The following is an 18,217-nucleotide window of genomic DNA, read 5'->3' on the forward strand; positions in this document are numbered from 1 at the left end:
ATAAGAAAATAAACCCAGGGACCATAGAGGTATAAAGATCTCAAAAAACCCTAGGGACCAGAAATGCAGGCAAGCCTTCACCCCAATAGACATTATAAATTCAAAAAGCATGTCTATTAACTGCTTTATACTAACACAGAATAATGGTAACCAAAATACACTCAAAACAGGGTTTTTCCACTCTCTCTCGAGCCTCAAGCTCTGGGCGCCAAAATTTGTCCTGGTTTAGGGCAAATTTGGGAGAGAATCCCCAAAAAGGGCTTCTCCAAAAAACAAACCCACACGCCCCTCCCCCAACCGGTTCGGGAAGAATTCCTCGGAGAGAAGTGGAAAGAACCTGTTTATTTGATAAGCACAGCACCCCCCAGCACACACAATGAACAATACCGGATGACACCACTCTTCCACTGCTCCGAAAAAGATGGCAAATTCAGAAAAGTCTCTCCTGGGGGTTTGCTCTGTTATCAGTCCCTCCGGCGCTGAGGCAGCTGCTGCAGTCACAAGGTGTAAACTCTCTCTCTCCGTGTTCCAAATCCCAGTCCGGAGCAGTCAGCAGGTCCAGCGGGGTGGGGGGAACAGTCCAGAAAGGAATTTGGACTGTTTAGCTAAATTAACTAATGGCGGGGGGAAAGAAAGCAAGAGCAAGCAAAGCAGAAGCGAAGCAGAAGCAAGAGTGAAAGCAAAAAGCAGGGGCAAGAAGCAAAAAGCAGCAACATGCACTGGTGCTATCTGGATGTCCCGCCGAGTGGCTGATAAGAGGCCAAAACAAAACCTTCACTCCACCACTCTTAAAGGCACAGAACATAATATCCAGCATAAATTACACACACACGAATGGGGATAACAGTCACCCTAGGACATTCCACCCCTTATCCCCATATCGTCAAACAATTTCCTCCTATCTCATGTCTATACAGTTTAGTGTACAGACAATGGCAATAACATAGCAAACGATATTTGCATATCACTCTCACCCCACAATCAGTTCTCCCTGAGGTACACATCATGTTGTTCCATCTCTCTGCATTACCCACCATGTGCAGCCTGGTCCCTGAGCAAAAGACAACTCCACGGATGGGTTTTTCTGTACTCGAGGCAGAATTGATCCACACTGTCCTCCCTAACAGACCTCTGACATGTACCACTGGGACTTTATCTCCATCGATTATATTCAGGGACTCAGACTGGGCAGGACCTGCTCGGTTAGTGGAACCTCGGGTGTTAACTAACAAGGTGGCCTTTGCTAAATGCTGCTCCCAATTTTTGAAGGATCCCCCACCCAAGGCTTTCAGCTGGGTTTTTAGTAGCCCGTTGTACCTCTCTACTTTCCCTGCAGCTGGTGCATGGTAGGGGATATGGTAGACCCACTCAATGCCATGCTCCCTAGCCCAGGTGTTGATAAGGCTGTTCTTGAAATGAGTCCCATTGTCTGACTCAATCCCCTCAGGGGTTCCATGTCTCCACAGGACTTGCTTTTCAAGGCCCAGGATGGTGTTCCGGGCAGTAGCATGAGACACAGGGTAGGTTTCCAGCCATCCTGTGGTGGCTTCTACCATGGTCAGCACGTAGCGCTTGCCTTGGCGTGTCTGGGGCAGTGTGATGTAGTCGATCTGCCAGGCCTCCCCATACCTGTACTTGGACCACCGCCCACCATACCACAGGGGCTTCACTCGCTTGGCTTGCTTGATGGCAGCACACGTCTCACAGTCGTGGATAACCTGAGAAATACTGTCCATGGTTAGATCCACCCCTCGGTCTCGTGCCCACTTATAGGTGGCATCTCTACCCTGATGACCTGAGGCATCATGGGCCCACCGAGCTAGGAATAACTCTCCCTTGTGTTCCCAATCTAGGTCTATCTTTGACACCTCTATCTTTGCAGCCTGGTCTACCTGCTCATTGTGTTGGTGCTCCTCATTAGCTCTGCTCTTGGGGACATGGGCATCTACATGGCGGACCTTCACAGGTAGCTTCCCTACCCTAGCAGCGATGTCTTTCCACTCATCAGCAGCCCAAATTGGTTTTCCCCTACGCTGCCAATTGGCCTCTTTCCATCTCTCCAGCCATCCCCACAGAGCATTAGCTACCATCCATGAATCAGTGTAAAGGTAGAGCCTTGGCCATTTCTCTCTCTCAGCAATGTCCAGGGCCAGCTGAACAGCTTTGAGTTCAGCGAGTTGGCTCGATCCACCTTCTCCTTCGGTAGCTTGAGCGACCTGTCATGTGGGGCTCCATACGGCTGCTTTGCACTTCCGGTTCATCCCTACAATGCGACAGGAACCGTCCGTGAAAAGAGCATAGCATGTTTCCTCTGGTGGCAGCTGGTTATATGGAGGAGCCTCTTCAGCCCGTGTCGCTGGTTCTGGTTCATCATCTGTGACACCGAAATTCTCACCTTTGGGCCAATTTGTAATTATCTCCAAAATCCCAGGGCGATTCAGTTTACCTATACGGGCGCGCTGAGTGATAAGGGCAATCCACTTGCTCCATGTAGCGTCAGTGGCATGGTGAGTGGAAGGAACCTTGCCTTTGAACATCCACCCCAGCACTGGCAGTCGGGGTGCCAGGAGGAGTTGTGCTTCCGTGCCAATCACCTCTGAGGCAGCTAGGACTCCTTCATAGGCAGCCAAGATTTCTTTCTCGGTTGGAGTATAGTTGGTTTCGGACCCTCTGTAGCTTCAACTCCAAAATCCTAGTGGCCGACCCCAAGTCTCCCCAGGCACCTTCTGCCAAAGGCTCCAGGACAAGCCATGGTTCCCGGCTGCAGAGTAGAGCATATTCTTCACCTCTGGTCCTGTCCTGACTGGGCCAAGGGCAACTGCATGGGCAATTTCCTGCTTGATCTGGGCAAAAGCTTGTTGTTGCTCAGGGCCCCAGTGGAAATTGTTCTTGCGGGTGACCAGGTAAAGAGGGCTCACGATCTGACTGTACTCCGGAATGTGCATTCTCCAAAAGCCTATGGCACCTAGGAACGCTTGCGTTTCCTTCTTATTGGTTGGTGGAGACATAGCTGTGATCTTGTTAATGACATCGGTAGGAATCTGACGCCGTCCATCTTGCCACTTCACTCCCAGAAACTGGATCTCACGAGCTGGTCCCTTTACTTTGCTCTTTTTAATGGCAAAACCAGCTCCCAGGAGGATTTGGATGATTTTTTTGTCCTTTCTCAAACACTTCTGTGGCTGTGTTCCCCCACACAATGATGTCATCAATATACTGGAGGTGTTCTGGAGCCTCACCCTTTTCCAGTGCAGTCTGGATCAGTCCATGGCAGATGGTGGGGCTGTGCTTCCACCCCTGGGGCAGTCGGTTCCAGGTATACTGCACTCCCCTCCAGGTGAAAGCAAACTGAGGCCTGCATTCTGCTGCCAAAGGAATGGAGAAAAATGCATTGGCAATGTCAATAGTGGCATACCACTTCGCTGCCTTGGACTCTAGCTCGTACTGGAGTTCCAGCATGTCCGGCACAGCAGCGCTCAGTGGTGGAGTCACTTCATTCAATGCACAGTAGTCCAGTGTCAATCTCCATTCTCCTTCAGATTTACGCACAGGCCAAATGGGGCTGTTGAAGGGTGAGTGGGTCTTGCTGACCACCCCTTGGCTCTCCAGCTCTCGGATCATCTTATGGATGGGGATCACAGTATCTCGAGTGGTTCTATACTGCCATCGATGCACTGTGGAAGTGGCAACTGGCACCTGTTGCTCTTCTCCCTTCAGAAGTCCTACTGCAGATGGATTCTCGGACAGTCCAGGCAAAGTATTCAATTGCTGGACACCCTCTGTCACCACAGCTGCTATCCCAAATGCCCACCTGAGTCCTTTTGGGTCCTTGAAATACCCACTTCGAAGGTAATCTATGCCCAAAATACATGGGGCCTCGGGGCCAGTCACAATAGGGTGTTTCTTCCACTCATTTCCTGTCAGGCTCACATCTGCTTCCACCAAAGTAAAATCCTGGGATCCCCCTGTGACGCCGGCAATAGAAACAGACTGTGTCCCCACATGTCTCGATGGGATTAATGTACATTGTGCACCAGTGTCAACCAAAGCTTTATACTCCTGTGGTTCCGATGTGCCAGGCCAACGAATCCACACAGACCAGAAAACACGATTTTCCCTAGCCTCTACCTGGCTAGAGGCAGGGCCCCTCTAAGCCTGGTCATGCTTCTTTGCCTGGGCATATGTCTTGGATGTTCCTTCAAGGGGATCGGACATGTCATCATCATCATCGTATCTGGCAGTTCGGCTGTGGGCAACTGGAGCTGCTTCCCTTTTGGTGGAGCTCCCTCTCTGAGTCCTGCCTTCCTTCAATTCACGTACCCGTCGTGCCAGAGCAGCAGTAGATTTCCCATCCCATCTCCTCATGTTCTCTCCACTATCATGCAGGAAAAACCACAGCTCAGCTCGTGGGGTGTACCTTCTCTCTCCATCTGGGGAACGTCTGTATTGGGCACTAGGACCTCTGATCTGTACTGCTGAGATTTGGAGAAGGTCTTCCTTAATCTCCTCTCTGAGCTTCTTGTGATTCTCCTCTATCTTATCCTCTAACTTCTGCAGACGTGTTTCCACTGCTGCGATTCTGGCATGTGTCAGGCCATGCCCAGCATCTGCATATGCTCGGAGCTTCTTTGCCATATCCAGCACAGTCTCATCCCTCTCATCCTGCTTCATTATGGCTAAGGCAGAAGCATATTCACGTGGCCCGAGTCGTACAAGTTTCCGCCACATCACAGACGTGCATGGCACCAAGTCTGGGCTCCTAGTTGTTACGTCATCTGAGAAGATAATCTCTGCCACTGCCATTTCCCTCAAGCGTTGGATCCCTTGCTCTATGGTCTTCCACTGGGTCTGCTGCATATAAAGATCGTCTGCACACAGGTATCTTTGTGCAACACTGTCCAAGACCCGTGCCCAGAGGCTGTGAGGATTAACCCCCCTCATCATTCCTTGGTCGATGACAGGATCATGTGACAGGGATCCCAAATGCCTGGCTTCAGTGCCATCCAGAATTGTGGCCTCACCTGCAGCATCCCAGAGATGGACTAACCAACTAATTATGGATTCATCAGGCCGCCGGGTGTAATCCTTCCTTAGGCCACGGAGGTCCTTCAGGGAAAAGGACTCCATATTGGCTTCTGATCTGGCACCTGCTGCTTTGACTTCTGATTTTACTACAGGAGGCGCTGAGGGTCCTTCTCCTGCATCATCATCATCATCATCCACTGGTCGATTGGTCTTGCCTGTGCATTTTCCACTTCTAGTGCTAGTAGCAACAGCCATTGGTTTAGCTGCTGGCTTAGGCTCACTATCTAGCTTGGCTGCTGTCTTTGAGCCTGGGGTGCTGGCTGCAGCCTGAGTGACCGGGATAGCTGCTGATTTATCTCCCTGCCCCCCTGCCTCTGTCTGCTGCCCAACCGTATCTAGCAACGCGCGATAAGCATATGCCAAGGCCCAGCTCACTGCAATGATCTTTTTCTCCTTAGGGTCATCCTGGTACTTCTCTTTCAGATATTTCCCCACCTCAGCTGGGTTCTGAATTTGTTCATGGGCAAAGTCCCAGACTATAGGGTCAGAGAATTCCTTCAGGATTTGGCCCATATTCTCCCATTTCCCACACCACTTAGGATTTTCCACACCTGGGTCTATTCCTGAGTCAGGGATCTCATCAGCCCGTCTAGAAATCTCAGCCCTCATTCTAGAGATGCAGCAGACTATGTAGAGGAAGCTTACCAGATTGAGTACCAGAAAGATGGTCTCTTTAACGTTCAGGGGAAACTGAACATCCTCCAATAGTGATGTAACAGATTCAGAAGAGAAGAAGGAAAGCAAAGGCTGAAAAGCCTCACCCCCTGCTCCTCCTGCGGTGCCCCAGTGTCCTGGATGCATAACCATAACCATGAACCATTCACACCTGGAGCAGACCCCAACATGTTGATAAACTTCTTACAAGCTATTACCACCAAGCCCAGCAGGATAGCTATTCTGGTCACTGCCCCTCTGCTGTAAAAGCTACGTATTAGGGACAATACAAGAGCTATTTCTGGATAAGAAAATAAACCCAGGGACCATAGAGGTATAAAGATCTCAAAAAACCCTAGGGACCAGAAATGCAGGCAAGCCTTCACCCCAATAGACATTATAAATTCAAAAAGCATGTCTATTAACTGCTTTATACTAACACAGAATAATGGTAACCAAAATACACTCAAAACAGGGTTTTTCCACTCTCTCTCGAGCCTCAAGCTCTGGGCGCCAAAATTTGTCCTGGTTTAGGGCAAATTTGGGAGAGAATCCCCAAAAAGGGCTTCTCCAAAAAACAAACCCACACGCCCCTCCCCCAACCGGTTCAGGAAGGATTCCTCGGAGAGAAGTGGAAAGAACCTGTTTATTTGATAAGCACAGCACCCCCCAGCACACACAATGAACAATACCGGATGACACCACTCTTCCACTGCTCCGAAAAAGATGGCAAATTCAGAAAAGTCTCTCCTGGGGGTTTGCTCTGTTATCAGTCCCTCCGGCGCTGAGGCAGCTGCTGCAGTCACAAGGTGTAAACTCTCTCTCTCCGTGTTCCAAATCCCAGTCCGGAGCAGTCAGCAGGTCCAGCGGGGTGGGGGGAACAGTCCAGAAAGGAATTTGGACTGTTTAGCTAAATTAACTAATGGCGGGGGGAAAGAAAGCAAGAGCAAGCAAAGCAGAAGCGAAGCAGAAGCAAGAGTGAAAGCAAAAAGCAGGGGCAAGAAGCAAAAAGCAGCAACATGCACTGGTGCTATCTGGATGTCCCGCCGAGTGGCTGATAAGAGGCCAAAACAAAACCTTCACTCCACCAGTCTTAAAGGCACAGAACATAATATCCAGCATAAATTACACACACACGAATGGGGATAACAGTCACCCTAGGACACCCAGAAAGCGTTGGGAGGACCATGTTATTTCGGCAAACTAACATTATTTGCTCCTAACATCCATCAGGTGTTTAACATCAGTCACAAGTCCCAGTGGTCAAGACGTAGTGTGCATCAGTTGGGCCCTGAATGTAGAGATGAGGTACAATTGTGGGACTCACCATCAGTTATACTGGCATCATTTTTCACACCAGGAGTAGCCTCCGCACATGGCCTGACACAATTAAGGCGGCTAGCGTGTTGGGCAGGGAAAAAAATTACCATCACATCCACAGTGTTAGATGAACTCACCACTGATGTAGGTAGCATACACCATGCTGTGTTGCAAAACAGGGCTGCCATAGATTTTCTATTGCTAGCACAAGGGCACGGGTGTGAAGATTTTGAAGGGGTGTGTTGCATGAACCTCTCTGATCACTCTGAATCAATTCACAAGAAACTTTCGCAACTCAAAGAAAACATCAAGAAACTTATGGTTGTTAATAACACTGTTGATGAGTGGTTAAAATCTTGGGACATTACAGGTTGGCTTAAAGACTTAGAAAGCTTTGGCGTTATGGTTTTTTGCATCATTTTAGTAATTTTGCTTATTGTACCCTGCTTATTATAGTGTGTGCAGAGAATAACTGAACGTGCTATTAATTCAGTCCGGCTTGTGCAAAAACAGGACAGGGGAACTGTTGAGTGTTTTTTGCAGGACAATGGACATATGCAACATATGCACAATCCAGCCTTCATAGAGACTGAGTAAGGTCGCCATGTCCTTGAAGGACACGAAAGGAGAAGAACACGCTCAGAAGCAGACACTTCAGGATGCAAAGGCAGACAAGAAAACCGCAGCGAGACGCATGAAGAGGGAAGACTAACTAAAATTAACTGAAATATTAAAATGCGTGCGTAAAAAGGATTTAACCAATCATGTATCAGCTTGAGGCGTGAACAATAGAGAATAGTATAAAAATGGCTTGCTTTTTGTAATAAATTGGCTTCACTTGATCATACTGATCACGGCGCGATGTCCCCTTACTGATCCTCCGCAGGTGTGCTTCAAAACAGAGATCCTGAGGGCACGGGAACAGACTGGTGGATGAGGGAAAGGCTGTGGATGTGTCTGTTTGGACTCCAGCAAGGCCTTTGGCACTGTGTCGCACAGCACGCTCCTGGAAAAGCTGCAGCCCAGGCCTGGGACAGGAGCACTCTGGGCTGGGTTCAGAACTGGCTGGCTGGCCGGCCCAGAGAGTGCTGGTGAGCGGTGCTGCATCCAGCTAGCAGCCAGGGGTGTCCCTCAGGGCTCTGTGCTGGGGCCAGCTCTGTGCTGGGGCCAGCTCTGTTCAATGGTTTTATTGACAACATGGATGAGGGGATTGAGCCTTTCATTAGTAAATCTGCAGACCACACTAAGCGGGGAGCATGTGTCCATCTCTTGGAAGGTAGGAGGGCTCTGCAGGGAGACCTCAAATGGTTGGAGGGATGGGCAGAGTCCAATGAAATGAAGTTTATTAGGTCCAAGTGTCTAGTCTTCATTTTGGCCACAATAACCCCCTGCAATGCTCTGGGCTGGGGACGGTGAGGCTGAACAGTGCCCAGGCACAAAGGGACCTGGGGGTGCTGGTGACAGCCCGCTGGACATGAACCGGACGTGTGCCCTGGTGGCCAAGAGGGCCAACGGCTCCTAGCCTGGATCAGGAATGGTGTGGCCAGCAGGAGAAGGGAGGTCATTCTTCCCCTGTATTTGGCACTGGTGAGGCCTCACCTCGAGTGCTGTGTCCAGTTCTGGCCCCTCAGTTTGGGAAGGAGGTTGGGACAATTGAGCACATCCAGAGGAGGCAACGAGGCTGCTGAGGGGCTTGGAACACAAACCCTGTGAGGAACCACTGAGGGAGCTGGGGTTGTTAGCCTGGAGAAAAGGAGGCTCAGAGGTGAGCTTGTCACTCTACAACTTCCTGAAAGGTGGCTGTGCTCCAGTGGAGTTGGTCTCTTTCTCCAGGCAGCAACTGACAGAACAAGAGGACACGGTCTCCAGCCATGCCAAGGGAAATGTAGGTTGGATATTAGGAAAAAGTTTTTCACAGAAAGATTAATAAGGTTCTGGAATGGCCTGCCCAGGGAAGTGGTGGAGTCACCATCCCTGGATGTGTTTAAAAAAAGACTGGAGGTGACACTTGGTGCCAAGGTTTAGCTGAGGTGTGGGGACATGGGTTGGACTTGATGATCTTCAAGGTCTTTTCAAACCTAGTCATTCTGTGAATTCTGTGAATTCTGAGCATCCCCAGGGACACAGCCTGACCAGCAATGTCATCAGGCCACAAATAAGATTTACTGAGCAATGGGCCTGTGATACATAAAAACAACCATGGTAGTCCATTTGTACAGATGGGAGTGTACTCTGGGAGTACAGCTAAAGCCATGAGGTCACAGCACGCCATGAGGTCACAGAGGTCCCAGAGCCCTGTGATTGCACAGCAGCACAAGGACCCAGCAGTCAGTCCCTGAGCACAACTGTTGCGGCAGCAGCGGCGGTGGCAGCAGTGGTGCTGACATTGGGACAGCAGCGTCAGGACAGCGGTGGCAGCAAGAGCTGCGGGACTGGCAGAGGGCAAGGCACCATGGCCCTTGCTCTGCGCCTCTTCCTGCTGCTCCTCCTGGCCATGGCCCTGCCCGCCAGGGCTGCCCAGGCTGCTCCGCTGAGAGCACATGGAGAAGGTGAGCTGGCAGCCTGGCTCCCCTTTCCCGGGACAGCGCTCCCTGCTCCCCGGGAAGCGCTGGGCGTGGTTTTCCCCAGGCTTGAGGGAGGGTTTCCTCCAGGGGAGGGAGAGAGCCCCCACGGGCTCTGGGCAGGGCCTGTTTCCTCCCCAGGGATGTTTCACAGGGCATGGAAAGAGGGTGGACAGTGACCTAGAGCCAGCCCAGAGCTCCCCAGGCCCCTGTGCAGTTTGGCCTTGTCCATTCACATCTGGCTCCCACAGCCCTATACGATACCCTTGCAGTGCCAAGTTCCCTAAGGGAGAGGGGGATCCCAGCACACCATGGAAACGGGTCTGATCTCTGCTTCCATCTAGATTTGGATCGTGACTTGGATTATTTGGAAATGCTGGTGAATGACGGCTTGAAAACCTTGCCAGATGCTGGAGGCAACTTCACAATGTACATTTCCTGACAAAATATTCTGTGTCAATCTTAAAAGACTCTCTTTTACCATTTCTCTTAAGTTCCACTGAAGGTTGATGGATTCCGGAAAGCTTGCACTGCTCCCTTCTGGAGCCCTGAGGGATCCCACAGGATCTCTGTCAGTGGGAGGAAGGAGCATTTAGCTATCCATCTTCCTCCCATGTGCAATGCCAGTGTGTCTTCTGTGTACTCTGTGCAGCCATGGAGAAGAGCAGAGAGGGAAGGGGCCAAGCCCTGGGCTGTGCCCCGGGGCTGAGCCTTGCCTGCAGCCTGAGGATCTCCTGCAGTGCCACAAGAGCTGTTCTGTCCTGCCTTTCTTTGCAGCTGAACCTGTTGGTGAAGGTGATCTGGATTCCAAGCCCACAACCTGGACTGAGCCTCTGGGAGATGGGCAGGGTAGGTCAAGGCCTTTCCCCCTGGGAGAGCTGCCAGCTCAGAGCTCTAAGCTCGGCCAGGGGAGCATCGCTGCAGGTGCCAGGACAGAGCCATGCACGTGTGTGCCCCCACCCTGTGTCATCCCCTCACCGCTCCTGCGGCTCAGTGGTGCCTGAGCAGATGAGCAGAGATGACAGAAGGTTCTGTCGCTGTTGTGTTACAGGGGTGTCTGCAGGGAGGACTTTTCAAGCTCCTTTGCTGGTTCCTGCCCACAAGCCCAGCTCCCATCACACGGGTGAGTTGTGTGTCTCTGCTGACCCCACAGGTTGAGCCCTACTTTTGTGGGATCCATTCATCAGAAATTGAGCTGTTTTGCTCAAAGGTCCTCTGATAAGGAACAACAAAGCTTCAGGACACAAGAAACCCCATGAGCCATCTGAACACATGAGCCAAATGCCGAAGGAAAAGCAGCAGGCAGGACAAGGTGGGTGCATTCCCTCAGCCTTGTCCTGGGGCTCCGCAGCCGAGGGCTTTTGCTGCACATCTGGACACGCCGCTCCTGGCACAGCAGGAAGGGAAGGGATCCATGGCAGCCTCTCTGCCCCGCTGCTGCTTCCATGCCCTGCAGGGCTGTTTCCCAGCCTGGCCTGGCTGCAGCTTCTCCCCATCCTCTGCAGGAAGGCATTTGGCAGCAGCTGAGAGGCAGCACAAAGTGCACCACGGGCCATGCACACCATGAGATGCCCTGCAATTTTCTGGTCTCTGGGAAAATCAGGAAGGGCACCTGTTTGGAGCAGGGAGGGCCTCGGCTCAGCATGAAGAGTCTGGCCATTTTCCTGAACCAAACACTTTGACAAGTACTGCATCCTGAAAATGCCACCTCCCTAATGGTGAACAGCCCCATCTGATCCACCTGTCCTTTTTCCTTTATCAAGGGCTGGACCAAATATCTCCACAGAAGGAGGCACATCCCGGAGGATGCAGTGGCCCATTGGCAGCCCCTGCTGCAGGAAATGAGGAGATGCCAGACACGGGCACAATCACAGAAGGTAACTGCTGTGCAGGGCTCAGCCCTCGGTGAGGCTGTGTGACAGCAGCTCTTCCCCAAGGGCCTGCCCTTGCACAGCCTGGCAGCAGCCAAAGCTGGAGGCACCTCTGGAGGCTTGGAGGCCTCTGGAGCTCATTCACAGCCCCAGGAAAATGGAACTCGTGCACCAGCGTCCCTCCAACTGCAGCTGCTCTGGAGCTGGCCCTGAGTGCCCAGAGGCCCAAGGCACAGGAGCAGCCCCGAGCAGGAGCCCTGCCGTGAGCCCAGGGCCAGAGCCAGCCCTGGCTCCCGACTGGGCAGGGGCTGCACTGGGTCCTGACAGGGCCTGACTCTGTCCCCTGGGGCTGGGGGAGCTGTCACGGGGCAAGGAGTGGTGAAATGAGGGACAGGTGTCATGGCCTGTTGTTAATTTTCTTGGTCCTCTAGGGAGAGTTTCTGCAGTGGAAATGAGAGAATCTCTAAAGGCCCTGGGGGGGTTCCCCACCCTTTCCAGGGATGTTGCACAGGGCATGAACAGAGGGTGTAGAGTGGCCAGAGACAGCCCGCAGCTCTTCAAGCCCCTGTGCACCTTTGGCCATGTCCATTGACATCTGGCTCCCACAGCCTTAACCAAGCCCCTTGCAGTGCCCATTTCCCAGAGGCAGAGGGCGACTCCAGCATGCCATAGAAATGGTTCTGATCTGTGCTCCCTTTTAGATGGGGTTCCTGGGAAGGCTTCTCCATTAGATTGGCTGCATAAAGTTTTGAAGCTGTCTGGGCCCTCTTCAGGTATATTCTCACTGTGCAATAAGGAATAATTGTTGACAGCCTGGCAGGAACCAGGTGACAGAAGATTCCCTGGCAGTTGACTTACAGGTGTGTCTACAGGGAGGACTTTTCCTGCTCTTTTGCTGATTCCTACAAAGAAGCCCAGCTCCCATCGCAGAGGTGAGTAGTGTGTCCCTGCTGACCCCACAGGCTGAGCCCTACTTTTGTGGGATCCATTCCTGGGAAATTGAACCATGTTGCTCTAAGGTCCTGCAATGGGAAAGAACAAAGCTACAGGACACAAGAAATCCCTTGAGCCATGCGAACACATGTGGCAAATGCTGAAGGAAATGCTTCAGGCAGGACAAGGTGGGTGCATTTCCCTCAGCCTTCCCCTGGGGCTCAGCAGCCGGGAGCTTTGGCTGCACATCTGGACACGCCGTGCCTGGCACAGCAGGAAGGGATCCATGGAAGCCTAGCTGCCCCGCTGCTGCTTCCACGCCCTGCAGGGCTGTTTCCCAGCCTGGCCTGGCTGCAGCTTCTCCCCAGCCTCTGCAGGAAGGCATTTGGCAGCAGCTGAGAGGCAGCCCAAACTGCACCCGGGCTATGCCCACCCTGAGATCCCCCGCAACTTTCCGGTCGCCAGGCAGATCAGAAGGGGCAGCTGTTTTAAGAAGGGAGGGCCCTGACCGACACAAAAAGTTCATATGATCTCCTGATCCATATCAATATCATTAACAAGTATTGCCTCCTGAAGATGCCCCCTCCAAACTGTGTAATGGTTCCTTGTGATCCAGCTGTACAATTTTCGTTCTCCAGAGAATGACCAAAAAAGCTGTGCTGAAGGCTCAGTTTCCTGGAGGAAGCAGTGGCTCATTGGCAGCCTCTGCTGCAGGAAGGGAGGCGATGCCAGGCACAGTCACTGGAGGTAATTGCTGTGCCTCTGGGCCTGAGCCCTGCTGAGGCTTGAGCTGCCCTCTCTGCTGCTTGGCCCTGCGGGCACAGACCTGACAAGATGGGCACAGCCCAGAGGAATTATCCCGAGCAGGCTCTGGGCACTCGGGTACTGAGCAGTCCTGCTGGCGTCCCTCCAGACAAGAGGGACGTAAGAGACACGTTCCGAAACCTAGGAGTGGCTGCACAGGGTGCCCGTGGTGGGGAAAAGGCAGAGGGGAAGAGCAAGGCTCCAGTGGGTCCTGAGAGGGCCTGGCTATGTGCCCTTGGGCTGGGGAAGCTGTTCCACAGGCAGGTGGGCAAGCAGGAGAGCAGGACAAAGGGTTATCTGCCTGCTGCAGATTTCCCGAGGCATTTAGTGAGGGTTTCCTGTGTGGGAGTGAGAGAGCCCCAGGGCTCTGAGCTGCTCCAGCTGCCCTTCCAGGGATGTCACACAGGGCCTGCAAAGAGTGTGGAGAGTGACTAGGAGCCTGCCCAGGGCTCCCACAGCAAGTTGCTCCGTGCATTACCTAATTCCCCAAGACAGAATGGGATCCCAGCACACAATGGGAATGGTAGTGTAGGATCTGTGCTCCCTTCTAGATTGGGATCATGACTTGGATTATTTGGAAATACTGATGAATCGTGGTTTTGAAGACCTTATCAGATGCTGGAGACAAGTTCTCAACATACATTCCCTGACAGAATAATCCATGTCAATGTGGCAAGAGCTCACTTATGTGGCATTTCCCATAAGTTCCACTGAATGTTGATCAGTTCTGGAAACCTTGCCCTTCTCCCTTCTGGAGCCCTGAGGGATCCCACAGGATGCCTTTCAGTGGGAGGAAGGAGCATTTAGCTGTCCATCTTCCTCCCGTGTGCAATGCCAGTGTGTCCTTCCGTGTGCTCTTTGCAGCCACAGAGAAGAGCAGAGAGGGAGCCCCGAGGCTGAGCCTTTCTCAGCTCCTCTGCCAAAACCCAGGGAGCCTGAGCTGCTCCTGCTGCCACTGCCAAGCCCTGGCCTAGCTTGGAGCTGGCTTTAGAGCTGCTGGCACATCCAGGGAGTCCCTTCTGCCCCAACTACCCCGCAAGGGGCTCCTTCCATCCCAGTGTGGGGCCACTGTAGGCACGTGATACCCCTGCCCCTGCTCCTGAGTAAAAGGCAGAGCCGAGGGAGTGCCTTGGAAGGCACCAATCACCCAGGTGCCCTCACTGCTGCTTGGCACTGAAGGAGAATATTCAGCATTGTCACAGGTGCTGTTCTGTCCTGCCTTTCTTTGCAGCTAAACCTGTTGGTGAAGGTGATCTGGCTTCCCAACCCAAATTCAGGATAAAGCCTCTGGGAGATGGGCAGGGTAGGTCAAGGCCTTTCCCCTGGGAGAGCTGCCAGCTCAAAGCCCAAAGTTTTGCCAGGGGAGCATCGCTGCAGGTGCCAGGACAGAGCCATGCACATGTGTGCCCTCGCCCTGCGCGCCCCCTTCACAATTTCTGCACAGCACTGGCCGCTGTTTGGAGGACGGTAGGCCCTTGCCCAGCCACAAAAGTCCAGTTATTTTGTTAATCTTATCCGTATTTTTAATAAGCACAACACCCTGAGGCTGCCACCAAAGAAATGGGGAATTTTTCCAACTGATCCAGCTGTTTTTTTGTTTCCCAAGGGAGGCACCAAAAGGCAGGGTGGAAGAAGGTGTTTCCCCAAGGAAGCAGAGGCCAATTGGAAGCCGCTGCTGCAGGAAGGAAGGCCATGCCAGACACGGGCACAGGCACAGGAGGTAACTGCTGTGCCAGGCTCAGCCCTCAGTGGGGCTGTGTGGCAGCAGCTCTTCCCCCAGGGCCTGCCCTTGCACAGCCCGGCAGCAGCCAAAGCTGGAGGCACCTCTGGAGGCTTGGAGGCTTCTGGAGCTCGTTCACAGCCCCGGGGAAATGGGACTCATGCACCAACGTCCCTCCCGCTGCAGCTGCTCCGGAGCTGGCCCTGAGTGCCCAGAGGGCCTAGGCCACAGGAGCAGCCCTAAGCAGGAGCCCTGCCGTGAGCCCAGGGCCAGAGCCAGCCCTGGCTCCCGACTGGGCAGGGGCTGCACTGGGTCCTGACAGGTCCTGACTCTGTCCCCTGGGGCTGGGGGAGCTGTCACGGGGCAGGGAGGGACAGGGCTGGCAGGGGCTGTTCAGGGATGGGTTTGGCCCGTGTGCCTTGAAGCAGCGACTGCCCAAGCAGCTGCGCTGCCCCTGGGCTCTCCTCCCGGCCTGCTGGGCTTGGTTGGGAGGCACAGCCTGTGCCAAGGGGCGGCAAGGTGCCTGCAGGCCCCAGCTCTGGGGGAAATGGAGAGCGTCCTGCCTGGATCCACCGTGCTGCCAGCTCAGCAGTGCAGCACAGCATGGGCTCACGCTCCCCATCGCTCCCACAGGTGCAGCCTGCCCCACAGCACATGTTCCTGATTCCCAGAAGGGCACTGGACAGGGTTTCTGTAAGGGAACATGCTGCTGGCTACGGTTAATAGATGGCCTGCTTTTTTTGGAACTTATCTTCATCTTATGCTGTGTCCGAATTTGGAATTGCTGGAAGAGAAAACAGTGAGTGTTGTGTTCATCTTTCCCTCAAACAGCTTCTTTTCAAAGTCTAATGTAAAGAGCAAACATTCTCAGAAAAGCTGCAGTGGAGTTGTGGCCAGTCCATCGTTGTCCAAATAACTCTGCTGAGGGTTCTGCTGCTGCCCAGTGCTTTCTGTGGCCTCTTCATTGCTGGGCCTTGTCCTGAGGGGCCCGCTGGGGCTGCAGCCAGTGCTGGCTCCCACTGAGGCTGCCTGGCCAAGAGCAGCCCCAGGGGCACAGGGCAGAGGCAAAGCAATGTGGGGAGGAGAAAGAGCAGGGACGAGCTTGCCCTGGAAAGGCAGAGGCGCTCTGGGGCCCGCTCCTGGCCAGGGACCCTGCCCAGAGCCGTCCCCTGCTCGCCGGGGCCGTGAGGGGCAGCTGTGCAGCAGGGCCAGGCTGTGCCAGCAGCTCCAGCCGTGCTGGGGAGCCTTGCCAGCCCTGGGCCTTGCTGTGCAGGAGGGTCCCTGTGTGCCACTGGCAGCTGGGGCCTCAGCCACCTCCTCTCTCCACAGGGGCACCTCTGTAGCTTTACAAGACTGGCCAAATAACTCTGGCAGGGAAACCAGGACCCGTCATCACCCGTCTCCAAACGAGTGCTTCGTGTCTCTTCCACCGCTGCCTTATGAGCTTGTTACCATGGAGGTTCAGCCCCCCACCCAGAACAGCACCCTCTGTCCCTGAACGTGCTGGCCCTGGTGTCCGGCCAGGACCGAAGGTGGGCCCCTTCCTGGCTGGGAAGGGCTTGAGCACCTTTGGCTTCAGCTCTGGTCTCTGGGTGGTAGCACCAGCACTGGCTGAGCTGATTGTCTGGGCTCAGCCAGTGCTGGGCTGGCAGCAGCCAGGCATGGGGGTGCTGAGACCAGCAGCTACTAGGTTTATTTTTTATTTTGCAAGATTTCAGAATATTTTTCATAGAAGGATCCCCTTATATTTCTTCCCTTTTTTGCACAAAAGTTCTATATTTTTCAAAATAGTTTTAGAATTGGGAAAAACTTAGAACTTTTTTACACTTCTAGAATAAAAAACAGAACTGCATTATATTGGTAATCTTTAATCTAGGAAGGGCTAAGTCAACCCAAGAAACCTAGTCTACTGGAGAGGTACTTTTCCCACTGCAGATTTGTACCGAGCCACAAAAACTAACATCAAAACTTTTCCCTGATATTTTCTGGGATTTCTGAGACAGGCTCACCACTCAGCCTTCAGAGGCAAACTTGGAGCACAGTGGGGATCTCTTCAAGTCACCGTCTTTGTTTGCTTCTTCAAGAACTGCCTCAGTTCTAGAGCAGAGGCTTCTCTCAGCCTCCTGCTGCCCTGCTCCATCCCAAGCCTGTCTTGAGCCCTCTCCTGCAGCTGCTTTGCTGCCGTGGAGCTGCTGTAAAACACAACAGCTCTGCCTCACCCGCTCAGCAGCATTGGAGAAGCTTTTTGGCCTTGCTTATATTAGCCTGGGGGCTTCTCTAAACACAAGCTGAGCTTTTGAATGCTATGTGTCACCTGGCACACAAACTGTTGCTGCTTTTCTCATGGAGGCTAAACTCCCACGGGCTTTCAAAGCTTTCTGGCACATATACAGCCTGGGAAACCTCTTAATGCAGCCATTTAGTGGCTTGAAAATGGCCCAGTCTGTGTATCAAAGAAGCTTGTTTAAATGCTTGAGCCCACCAGAGCACCCTTCCTGGGCATAGCTTTCTCCCCCACACCTCTGCCTCTGTGACTGCCAAGCAGCACCTTTGACAGTTCTTTTCTCCAGATGCTTAGTGGTGCCATTTTCTTTGGGGGAGAAAAAAAGAGGAAACGTTCTGTGATACTGAAGCAGTGCACAGAAAAAACAGACTCCACAACCAGATATAGTTAGGAAGTGGGTATGTACTGTCATTGCCTGGCACAAGCGAGATCGCTCTCGTGAAACCTTGTGCCCCGAGCCTCAGTCTGATCCACATCTTTATTCACAAAGGTATTCCTCATGCATTACATTGCACAACCTTGCCATGCGCATTCAACCCCTGGCCCCCCTGGTCCTCGCCCCACATGCTAATTAGGTCCTCGCCCTTCTGGGCATGCTGTGGTGGTTGCACGGGGGTCTCTCAGTGATCTCTGAGGCTGAAGACTGTGGTCTTCCCCATGACTGAACTTTTGAACCTTTCTCCTTGACGCGTGTGCTTTTGGTCCCTTGGTGCTGATCTGAGTACATCCGTCAGCCTTGATCAGCTTGGAGACAGAGGAGTCCCTTTATCTGCGTTCTCTGCATCCCTTGGTCTCCTCTGGTATTGTTCTTTGGTCAAGAAGCTTCAGAAATTTGCATTTCCTTATGCCCTTTGTACCATGGCAGAGGTTTCTTAAGTAAAAAGGTTAAAATTCAACACATAGTTCTAACGGCTAAACTTTAAATGCTTAGTTCATATTGCTAACTCAAGTGAACTCCAAAAATCTGTATTTCAATGCCATCGTC

Source organism: Haemorhous mexicanus, chromosome 11 (assembly GCF_027477595.1).
Source record: "Haemorhous mexicanus isolate bHaeMex1 chromosome 11, bHaeMex1.pri, whole genome shotgun sequence".
Classification (NCBI taxonomy): Eukaryota; Metazoa; Chordata; class Aves; order Passeriformes; family Fringillidae; genus Haemorhous; species Haemorhous mexicanus.